Raw genomic sequence first — 13,297 nt, forward strand, 5'->3', positions numbered from 1 at the left:
AAACAAAAAGAGGTGTTAATACCAGTAGTAGTTTTCTGATGATGTGAGATAAAATAAGCTGCAGGATGTTCCTTTCTAATAGATAAATACATAAATTAACATAAAGTGCATACAGCCTACAGCTAAAAACACAATTAATAGCTAAACATTGCCCTCTAGTGGTAGAAAATATGACTCCTCAAGTTGCATGTAATGGAGAGGCTTCTCTCCTAATGTGCCTTATCACAATTCTTTCTTGCATTTTACAGTGACACCCAGGTGCCCTATATGAATTTACATTCTTTAGCCTTTCAGAGACTAACCTGTATTTTCTAATTTGTATCTTCATAAAAAAGCATTGCCAAGAGAGCATGGTCCTCAGAAGCAGCAGCACAAGAGCCTAAAGACCAATTTTGTTCAGTGCCAAGTGTTGGCTACAGGGGTTTAAACCCCAGCATTAGGCTGCGGAACAGTGCACATGCTTTCTCTGGCGTTATGGACCACCAACAAATAACTTTGGGATAAGTTGAAATTGTGCTTATGATTCAGAATAAATCCACCCTCACTAACATTCCTGTGGCTGAAAGCAATCAATCCTCACAATGTTTTAAAATTTCATGTAAATTCTTCCCAAAACTGTACAGGCTGTTCCTGCAGCAAAGGGGGACAAACATCCTATACATACCCTTGATTTCAGGAAACATTAATAAGCAGGTGTCTGTAAACTTTTGGAGAAATATTGCATGACAGTGGTTTTTCAAACTGATCATCAGGGCCCTCCAGACAAGCCTCATTTCTTGCTCTCTTCCAATTCTCAACACAGAAGAAATGATAAATAATGACACACCAATATGGGGCAAGAATCCACTAGCAAAATGTAACATGTTCAATTTATTACACAATTCAACAATAGTCCTTTCTTAGTGTTATGCACTTAGATGAAAACAAATACATTAAATAATATTCTACAACAAACATCATGTTATCCAAAATTAATCTCTGAAGATTTATTGATGCTCTGTTGAGTCAGCAAACCAATCTTAAATTTACATGAACCATTCTAAAATATATGAGCGTGATTGCTTCCAGTAGTCCAGTGAGGCAGAGTGAATGGCTGAGCATATTGAGGTAAGTGTGTTCAATTAAATTCAATCCATTTTAACGATGTTTGATCAAATTAAATGTGAGCAGGCATTTGTCAAGTAAATGCCAATAAATGCAGCACAGCAATTGCATAATTGAATTCAATTAAATTGAAATGTATTTATAAAGCGCTTTTCGAAATGAGTGTTGTCATAAAGCAGCTTTACAGAGATCCGGGTCCAAGCCTCTTTTGAGCAAGCCAAAGGCGACAGCAAGGAACTCCTCCCTCAGATTAAGAAGAAGAAACCTTGAGAGGAACCAGGACACAAAAGGGGAACCCATCCTCATTTGGCCGACAATAACAAAGCAACAAGAATGAGGTGAGAAAACGAAGAGCTTTGGCTATTGTGAGAGCTTTGAGAATGTGAGTGAGTGTAGGACACATCAGGCTCAGAGTTAATGTGAAGGTCCATGTTAGTGAAGCAGTGATATGCACAGCTAAGCAGTATCTAGATTGATCTGAATAAATCAATGCAAGAATCCAAAGCAAGACAGCATCGCAGTGGGCAGCAGGGTAGTGGAGAGCTGGGTCAGGCAGTATCAGGACAGAACAGTCTGAGAAGGGCGTCTCAAAAGATGAAAAAAAAAGAAAGAAAACAGAAACGGGGGAAAACAAAGGGGTTAAAGGGGGGCATAACAGTGTTACATTTTAATCAGATACTCCAACACAGATTCAACAACACCAACTGACATCAATCTCGAGAGTGTAGAACCCTAGTGTGATTGTGGCTTTCTGAAAGCTGTTCAGTTAATGCAAACAAATCAGTCCTTGTAGCTCAAATCGTCTCTCCTCTGAACTGATCTGAACTGGTCCTGCATGAATGGCTGTTTTCATTTCAGATAACTCACTCATCTAGTCCTCCATTCGAGCTTCAAACAGCTTAGTGGATCTGTTCTTATGAGTCATTCTTAACTTTGAACCCACACACACACACACACATACACACACACACACACACACAAACATACACACACACACACATATATAGACACACATACAACTGGTCTGCTATTAATTGGGATGTATAAAGCTAGATGAAGGCAGCCAATCCAGGCAAGCACAGAAATGAGTCACAAAGATGAATGCACAAAAGTGTGCCCTACACACACACACACACACACACACACACACACACACACACACACACATCTAAACTGTATTAAACCTGATAAAGTGTGCATCATTACACCCATTCAAGCCTTTATTTTTATTATAATTACTATAATCAGTATTATTATTATTGTTGTTATTATTATTAACTCATTAATTTATTCCTTTTTTATGTATTATTAGTCACAGCTAATTCATTTGCTTTTGCTACACAATCTAGGCTGAAAATGAATATTAGATGAGGTGATAAAACATAGAACATAGTACATTATGCCTAAACTCACCCTTATATCTGTCAGCCCTCCCCCTCCCCCGGGTGCGATTCTGATTCCGATTCCTACTGCCTCGTTTGGTTCATGTGTTTGATTCTTTTCAGGTTTCGGTTCATGATTCAGGTTCATTTGTGTTCATGTTTGATTCATGTCTCGTTTCGTGTTGATCATGTTCATGTGTTTCACCTGGGATCTGGGGGTACTTAAGGAGCCTTGACGCTTAGTTCGAGGCCGAGAATTGCATGCTTGGCCACTCGGCCATTCGAGGACTCAATGACCCCCAGTCTCAGGTGTGTTTTGTTTTCGTCCTCTGGTTTGTCTAGTTTGCATTGTGTTCACATTTATGCCCTTCAGCTGCTGCTTGCTTTGTTTTGTTTTGCCCCTTTGTGTGTTCTTGAGTGGTGTTAATAAATTACTTGCATTGGATCATCTCTGCGGCCTAACCCGCCAATATCAAGTGAGCAACAATCCTGGAACTTGACTCACAGGGGTTTCTCATGGCCCAGGTGTGCCTTGTTACATTTTAAACAATTAATGTCTCTTGAGTGTCTTCTCTTGGCTTGAACCATGAAATTCACTTGTAAAGACTGCTTTTGTTGTTTAAAAGGATAATCCAGCAAGACGACTATAGAGTTGTTAATATAATTGCATTAACATAAATAAGCCATATAAAAAATAATAATATATCATTGGCCCCTGAACAAGATGATCATATAACAGAAGATGATGAAGATACAAACGTGATACTGTCACTGTCAGGAAAACCTAAAAACAACAGTCAGTCATCAACAACCTCCACAGGGTAAGATTGAAGGTATCACAGTCCATCATGCAAAAAAGACTGAGAGAGTTGAACTGTAGAGACCATACATGCAAATCACTCATCAAAAGTAAGGACCAGAATTCAAGATTGAAATACAAGACATACAGAGATGAAGCAAATGTTCTGGACTGATAGACAAACAATAATGAAAGTGTGTGTGTGTGGGGGGGGGGGGGGGAGATCTGCTCATGATGCAAAACACATGAGCTCATCAGTCCAACACAGTGGACGTGCTTGGGCTGGCATACAGCTTCTGGAATCAGCTCACTAATCTTTATTAACAGTGTAACTCAGGATGGTGGCAGCAGAATGAACTAGGGCATTTTCACATCTGCACTTTTTAGTTTGGTTAGATCAGACTCTGGTTTGTTTGGGCAGATGTGAATACAATAATCACACTCTGACACTGACCAAAACAACTGCACCAATACCCTTCGTCCCAAACGAACTCTGGAAAGGTTAGTTTTTGGTGAGAACGTGATCTGACCTCGATCCTAATAGCCGTCTTTAACCTGGTATGTTGCTCAGAAAAATCCAATTACAGCTAGGAATAAATGCCATCTTCTGCTGCTGCTGTTCTATATTAAACAGCACAGAAATATGCTCACAGGACCATCTTCCTGTATTCCTAGCAGAAGACTCTGGAGATATGAGTGCAGTAAAGCATAAATTTAATCTTGACAAGTAATGAGAACAATAGGAACAATGTTAGCAAGTTAAAACTCCATGTTGATAGATAAAACTTTGGCGTAGGCCCTGTTGTTAGCCCAGGTCTTGCAAGATCGGGACTCTCGCAGATCCTGCCAAACTGATAAAGGATAAAGGAGCGAGAGACGTGACGTCACTTCTGAAAGCAGCAAAAAAATGTGCAGAGGGTTTTTACACAGATGGAAGCTGGTGATTGGCTGAAGGAAGGTGAAGCTGCAGTAGAGTCTCCTGGTAGAACTTTCTCTAGGGCTTTCATTTACTTTCCTGCTTCCTGTGCTTTGTTGTGTGGCACCTGGGTGCATTTGAATTTGATGCATGCACAAAACAAAACAAACCAAAGAGGAAACCTCTCCACATTCACACACGCGTGAACTGATTCAGTCCAGAATCAAAATTCCCTAGAAGTCCACAGAAATGTTCTGTCTACCATTTTGCAGAGAAATGGATCCAATCTAATCAGAAGAAACATGACCATGCAACAAGATAATGGCCCAAAACACACTGCCAACAACAAAAGGAACAGAACATAACTCAAACGAGCATGCATTTCACAACCTGAAGAGAAGACTGAAGGAGAAACCCTCTAAAACAAACAGCAACAAATAAGCTGTGGTAAAAACCTGGTTTGGTTTGGTGAAGTCAGTGGATTTCTTGACTTGTTTCAAATCAGTGTATCACAAAAACAAAAGAATTGGTGTTGTCATTCCAATACTGTTAGAGGAGACTGCTGGTAACCCTGTAGCTCTCAGTGCGACCTCCCTTCCATTTAGTCCCTGCCTCCTCCGTTTCCTTAACCAAAGAGCCTATTCTCCATGCTGCCTTCATCCTTCTGCTGTCAGACAGCTCTCAGCCTTCAGCTCATCTCTGATGTATATTTAAGTTGCTCCCTTTGCCACCTCCATGTTAAAAAGCTCTCTATGGCCTACTCAGCTGCGATGCAGCAGTGACATTGACCACAGTGAGGGCACAGCTTTGCAGTTCGACTCTCCTAAAGCACACTTTCATCTCTAACAACCCTGTTTTGCTACTGCCTAAATGCTGCACTCCAGTATATCTATATCCCAAATACATGCTGCAAAAGCTGAGAGATGATGCCACAGTCTTTTGAGTTAAGTACACCTGATCTTCATCAGTGTAAAATTGTCTACAACTATTTAATAATTCACTTAAAGCTCCCTGCACAAAGAAGTCGCATGCATCATTTCTGTTCTTGCACTTTTCCAATTACTTCATGTTCAAGCAGAACACAGTACTGGATCTCCCACATGGCAGGATGACGTCTGTATGGTGCATGGATTCAAATATGTGAGTCACCACTTTAACAGGTGTGGTGGAACACTGGGACACTTTCTCTGGCCAACAAAATCACCAAACTTCAGTCCCAATTTCTCAATCTGAAATGTGCACTCACTGGATAGTCTCTTTAGGAAGACTCACATGGTCCTTACACTATTTGAAAGGTGGTTTCTCTATTGCAGGGGAGGGCAGTTTTGGTCTTGGATTGCTAGATTCCTTCAGAGTTGTGTGCTTTTCCTCTTCAAGCACACCTGATTCAACTCAATTTGCCAGGTTTCACAGGTCTGTTAGAGCAGGGGAATCAACAAACTGTGCTGGAGTCTGGCCCTAGTTGCCCACCCTTGCTCTATGGCATCGCTCAAAGAATCATTTGAAGGACCATTATTTTTAACATGAATAATAGGAGTTGTATAGAATTGAAATTGTCACCCAGAGGAAGAGCATTTCAGTCCCAAGCCAAAGTCACTTTAAAGTTTGGAAGACATGTAGGTTCATTTGCTGCTGAAACTTCTTAACCGAACTGTTCAAAACAACGCCTTGTTAAAAGGGTGGCTATTTTGAGGAATCTGCAATTGTAGAATTATTGTCTACTGCATCAGATTAACAGAAAGATAAGGCTCTAACTAATCTTAATGGGATCTGTTTGATCACAGAGACTGCAAAAAATGGACATTTCAATGTCATCTCTAGTCAGAAACCAAAGCATATTGCTCTGAACTCTTGATATGACATTCTGTGTCATTTAACAGCTGTATAATCACATACCCCATTCTCTTAATGGGTTATACATGAGTAATGGGTTAAACAAGAGTTATAGTTTGTACACTCCTACTTTTTCACATTATAATCTTAAGACCTCTCTACAAAGACAGGCCCATCTGCATTTGTGTTACATCTATACAGTGTCAGTGGCGCTTGCAAAGAATTCTTTTTTTTAACTCTCCATGAAAGCAGGAAGTTGTGATTTGCATGTGCTTGCAGGTATTTAAATATTTCACACACCACTTAGGGCATTCTCTGGTCTTCACGTGTTCCTTAGAAACTCTTTTTGTCCAGGGTGTTCAAGTAATAATGCACAAGTACCTGTACTGTGCTCTTAGTCTTGTCCCCTTTTCACTTCCTATGCCATTTAGGGAAAACTAAATTTTTCTGAATAGCACATATCAGCTTCCTCAGCAGCTTTCAGGCTAGGAATTACTTGGATTTTTTTAGACTGGATACAAAGCCAGAGGAGGGAGTAACCTTCAGTGCCTTCATATTGATTGATTTATTAAAGTTAGTCGTCAACTGTGTGCTTGCAGTGATTTGAACTGGCAAAATGGATCTTCGAAATGATCAAAACTCAAGAAGTACTCTGTGGCACACTGACTTATTCATTATTTACTGTACAAGGCTAACATTACATTTGAATCATATATGGCACCAAATGTAAAGCTAACAGTGATGTTTATAAACAATAAAGAATTTAGTCAACACAGTAGTTGATATTGCCCAAGTTACTCTGATAATTTAACATGCTGATAAAATATAGTAATAATGATATTATAAAATTATACTAACATTAAAAGTGCCTTGTGGTTAAGTCATAATGATCCCACTGGAGAATGCACTGTCCACTTTTAATATTCAGATACACAGTCATTGCATGCATATTACAATATGGTGTCTCAAAACAGGAGGGTATGTATAGAAAGCGCTGTAATCTTTACCTGATACAACTAAAATTTAATTAAATATCCTGTTTAAAAATTTAAGAATGTGCAATTTTACCACCAAATTTAAAATTGTGAGTAAAGAGGCAGTAAAATGTCCTTAGAATAAACATTCTGGAGGACACAACACAAAGCATTCATGGATTTAAGGAGACTTTATTGTCATTTGCATCACATGGGGTTGAACGAATTCATGCCCTAGAATCTAGTATAAGCAGCAGAAGTCTTTCACATAGTTAGCTACTTTAGAAGCTTGAGGATGTGGGGAATGTGACGCATCAACATCTAAGGAATGTATAGGTCAGATATGGCACAGTGAAATGATGGGGTTGTCCTTTTCCCAGAGGACAAGAAAGTTGTAACTGGGCTCTTTCCAAATGGCAGGTCATGCTTTGCCCTTGTGTCAATTTTTCCATCTGTTCAACTTTTCCTCGTCATCACCATTGCTCCAAAAAGGCATGGGATGAGGGCCCCCATCTCCAGGGAATAGAAAATGATGCAAAGGCTACTTTCTGAAAATCTGAAAAGAATGTATTATTTGGTACTTTAAATTTGATAACAAGCAAGTGTCCATTATCTTTATTTTACACCAGATACAAAAAAGGTACTTGCATCTTCTCTAGTCTCACCCACTTAATGCATAAATTATAGGTACAAAGCCTTATTTTAATCCTCTTTTTTTCATCTGTACTAATACAAAGTTTGTGAACATGCACAAGTGATACCAAACAGATCATATTCATATTTTTAATAGTTAAATTTTAAATTGTTATTTTATACCTTGTCTTCCCAATTTAAAGTTTTATCAAGTTAGGAGAAACATGTACCATTAGGAGTCTCTTATCGTTATGGCGTAGAGTGAATAGGTGTAGGGGCATCTGGACGTATAAAACTAATTGTATGTTATGCTCATTCAGTATGGCAAAACATGTGGGCAGCATGAAATGCCAGGGCCGCATTAAAGCTTAAAGGATGCAGGTGCACAGCAGCTAACCTGCTGGTGGGGAACCAGGAAATAAAAGGAAATACATGTGCTTGAGATTAATGCTTTTCTTCAGGGACACAACAATTTCTAGAAATATACGTATTTATATATAAAGTATTTATATTATATTATATATATTTATATATAAAGTACATATCAATTGGCAAGGACTACTATGATGGGGCAGTCTGAGGAACTGGGATGTAAACTGTAATACCTTTGTTAGGGACTAACAACTGAATATACAGAGTAGATGTTTAATGCGTTATACTTTTATTACATTTTCCTTGTTTTCCATTAAAACATTTATTACATTGTCCTTCAATTTCCTTCTTGATTCATTAACAAATAACTGACTCAGAAGCTTTTTTTCAATTAAGAGATCTGCTTTAAACTTTACCATGGAAAAAGTCCCACTGTCACCTCTCACAAGTAGGTCTTCTACTCCATGCATTCTTAGGAGTTGTTGTGTAAGCTAACATATTCTGTGCCATGTTGTGTTAAATGTGTGTTTCAATAATAATTAAAAATGAGCTACATTTACACATCTGTTTTAGAGACACTATTAACTAACCTATTAAAAAACATACTGTCATTTTGGACACTGTTTCAACTCACTGCATAAAACGTTTGACTGAGGGTAAACTACACCCACTAACACCAAACAGATACATGCACTGCATACACAAACACACATGCAGTACTCTTACTTTCTCATTCCCTATTTTGAAAGGTGTATGCTGGTGCACTGGAATTAAAGTTCAATGACAAATAAAGATTGTCTTGATTGATTGACGGGTGATTAAAAAGTTATAGACAGCCAAGAAATGATTTGTAAAACTTTTTAGTTCAGTGTGCAGTGTGCTGAATAAATAAAAAATAGATTGTAGATTAGATTTTTGTTTTTAAAAATGTTTTTGATATGTTGGTTTAAGGAACATGGGTTTGGTTTTTGACTTCTCTAACTCCAGTCACTGTTTAGATTTGTTCAGCTCCACCAGCAGTTCATCTGATACATCTGAGATTATTAACACTTGGCTTCCTTGAAGAAAACTTTGTAAATGAGCTAATACACACACACACACACACACACACACACACACACATACACACACACACAATTTTGGATAATTTATTTATTATATTAATTTTTGGAACAAATAAACATTTACTGCCTTGCTAAATAACTTCATGTACCATTTTCTTAGGTGCCGAGTACAGTCATGAATGTCAAACAAAAAAAAGGAAACAAACTGGTGTAACATTAATGTTTCCCAACAAGTGTTGGTTTGTGGCCTGACCTATATCCTGTAATACCTTTATGGTGATTATCTGGGACTCTCCACTAGGGAGCTGGAATAGTGGGCAAATAGCTCTTTCAAATCTGTAAGGACTATTTTGCTATCACAGTAGGATTACATCTCATTTCATCTAGTCCATCTTTTTTGAAGCAGGATTATGTTAAATATCACAACAGTGGACTACAGTTGTGTGACCTTAGCTCAATGTGACAATGTGCACTAAGTCCACTGAAGTCCACTAAGTCTCATCACATGCAATACATTGCGCCAAAAACACAGTTCATCGCTGGGTGTTGCAACCATGTGTACGCAGTGGGTGTAATAGCTCATACCACAAATTAGTTTTAAGAGTTAAAAACAGTAGGCCTGGAGAAGGAGTCAATCATAAGCAATTACAGGCAAACAACTGGATCCCAGATGCTGCCCTTGTGAGCTTGAGTGAGAAAGTATTTACTGCATTTTCAAAGCTTTCTTCTAAGCAAGTCAGTTTCAGCACATTTGTTTGATCGGGTCATCACATGAGAGTCAATGAAGAACCGAAGACTGAAAATTGGAGAAAGATAAGTTTGCTAAAGGACATGTAAAGAAATGCTTTGGATTTGCTGCCAACATTTTGCAATGTGTGGATGCATAATGAGTTATCAAGACTGTAAAGCATCATTATCTATTGGGAATGCTTTTGTGTTTTCCCAACTACAACAATCTTCTTTCCAAGTGCACTATGTTTCATTCTGACTAGTTCAAGGTCAGCATAGCTAAAATGATAGATCAGCATGTTGGCAAGTAATCCTTCTTTGTACTCCTTAAATGTCATTGCAGTTTGACAACTGTGTTTCCAACCCTATCTTTTTATACTGTACAAATTGTAACCTTAAAACAGTTGCATTGTTAAGTTGAACTATGTTTGCAGTGCAGATTAGTATACTAAATGAGAAGCCAGCTGTCTATTAAAAAATAACCTTTTTATTACTGTGTGTTATTCTCTCTGTTTATTGTGATATCTTAGAGTGATCACCCTTTGAATGGGGCCATAGATATGGTTTTCTAAAAGGTGCTGTGTCCAATCAGTGGTGTCCAATCTGTCCAGTCATGACACAATGTCCAATAGGAACGTAGTGATAGAGTATGCATAATATTCTCTATAGAATTGCCTAAACTCATATTCAAGTATTCACCTACTTAAGTAGAGGTATTTTTTCAAATTAACAAACTGAACAGAAGTGCAAAAGTAACATATGTGCTGATTAAGTGTTGTGGAACGTCTAAGTACATTGTCACAGTTACACAAAACCTTGAATCTCCATTTCTCTCCATCTTTTTACACTTTTTACTGACTTACATTCAAAGTTTTTTGCATTCTCCTGTAAAGTTACTTTTTTAGAGATACTTTTTTAGAGTTTTTGTGTGGCAGTGACAATATGTAAAATGCAGTACAGATAGTCTCACTAACAGAGCAAAATGAAATTTCACAGACAAAGTTAGTGGCTGAATGTAAAGAAAAAATTGGAAAATTGGAGTAAAAAGTAGATTATTTTTCTTATAAGAAATGCATGAAATGATTGTTATTTTAAATATTCAGAAAAGTGCAAATTCTCAATGTTTTTTACTTAACTCTACATAACTGCTGTTATATTTAGATGTTTATACCCACCTCTTCTTACAATAAATATAAGTAAGCCAATATATGGCAAACAAATCTATACAAAAAAATACATAATTTCTTAATCTTGACAGTCTTCTGTTTCCATATAACTCCTTAGAAGACCCATATTCTATCTCAGTATCTATCGCAGAGGCCCCATGCACTGCACTAAAAATGTCTTGCAGCTCATTTAACATTTTGCCTTTCCCTGATATAACATATTTCACACTGTAATCTCATATGTTCATTAAAGTGCGCTAGTAAATGAAAAGCACAAAACAATTTCAGCGCATGGGGTCCCTTGGAACCGACACTTTACCAGAACAACAGCGCTCTCTGCACAGCCGCTATGGCACCACGACTCTGGACACAATTCTCAGGGGATGTGTGAAAGTCTGCAGAATCAGAGCCGACGCTTTGTTTGGCACTGTGCCAGGCCATTTCAGACATGAGGAGGAAAGGAAAGAGCGATGGAAGGAGAGGTTTAAAAAGAAAGAAAAAAAAAAACAGGCGAACTGGAAGAAGGAGGCAGTATTTTTAACTTCAGTGGTGCGTCATGGAGACCAGAAGCAGTGCACAAAACTTGATTGGGCCCTTGAGAGAGAAGAGGAAGAGGGTGATCATGGGCACAATTTGTTCTCGTCAGCTGATAGACTCCAGACTGCACTGAGTTCAAAAATACATATTTGAGCAGTTTATGACTTTGGCTTCCTTAAATATAATGAGCCTTCTGCTCAGTTTGAGCCAAAAGAGCTAGAATCTAGCCTTTCCTCTCTCGATATACTTCCCCTTTATTCCATTTTCTCTAATAAGTGCTGTTGTTAGCTAAAGGTTCTCACATATAAGTTTGTGTGTGTGTGTGTGTGTGTGTATGTGTGCGCATGTGGACAAGGGTTACTGCAGCATGTTGACTCAGCTGTAGCCTCCCTTCTAGCTGACAGTGAATTGGCAGGTCCTGTCACTGCTGCCGCCGTATAACTTCAGCTTGCAATTATGACTCAGTAATCCCAGCGTAAGAGATGGTTGTGACCCAGTTTATTGACAGGACTATCTAGGGACCACTGGAGTCCAATAGAAGCTCAGAAGTCCATTTGCAACCACTAATTCTCTATTAGCCATTCATGTTGAATGCTGCATTCAGAATAGGTTATGGTGACAAATGTACAGATCACCATGAAAGGCGCTTAAAAACAGAGGTGCTAAAAAAGTTATTTGTGCACAGAAGACAAAACAGAAGAACCATATTTGCATTTCAATGGATGGTCCTTTAGAGATCTATGTGGTATATATATATATATATATATATATATATATATATATATATATATATATATATATATATATATATATATATTAACCTTATTGGTTAATATATATACTGTCCACTTACATTTGGACCTAGAAATTACACCATTTATGGTTCATCTCCCACATTTAAGCTCTGTGTCTTGACTGTGATGGTTTCACACTCTATTCTCACCTGAAATTTCTTCTCCCCAGCAGCAGCGCAATCGCTCTTGACGACGACCCTAGACGACCCTTGCACATTGCAACATTTCCATGCTTTAACACATCTGATGTAATTACAATGAGTTGAATCAGGCATGAAAAACATTATACTTCACAGCGGAGGTACCATGCTGGTCAGCACCATGCTGGTCAGATGTCTTCTGCTCTAATGTTTTTCCACAAACCTAAAGCCGCGATGGATGAGCATGTGAAGCATTAGACAACACAGGGATTGTTACTTTCTTTACCGAATTTAAACCTTACTTACTTTGTGTTGCTGTAAATAGCTTCTATAAATAGCACTATGTTGAGAATAAGAGATTAAAATAAGTTGAATTTTCTTCATTTCCACAGTATGGTAACTGTGAGCGACAACGGAAAACATCTGAGAAATAATAATGATTGTGAACATTGCTGGGTTCCTTAGTATTTATGACAAGCAGGTAATTTGCAAGATAATACACAATGTGGACAAAAGTACTGGGACACCAGTTCATCATCCTTCATTGTTTTCTAAATTCAAGGTATTAAGACAAATCTATCCTGCTTTTGTCGGAGTAACTGTCTGTACTGTCAAGAGAAAAACTTTCTACTACATTTTAAGGTATTGCTGTGATGATTTCATTGCATTCAGCGACAAGAGCATTGGTGGGGCCAGGATGTTGGAAGACTCCTCACCTCATCCCTAACACCCCAACTCATTCCAAAAGTATTGGATAAAGCACTATCCTTCCAGTGAACACAGTTCCACTGCTCCACAGCTCAGTGCTGGGAGCCTTTACATCCCCATTCATTAGAAGGGGTGTCCACAAACAT

Source organism: Salminus brasiliensis, chromosome 4, assembly GCF_030463535.1.
Source record: "Salminus brasiliensis chromosome 4, fSalBra1.hap2, whole genome shotgun sequence".
Taxonomy (NCBI): Eukaryota; Metazoa; Chordata; class Actinopteri; order Characiformes; family Bryconidae; genus Salminus; species Salminus brasiliensis.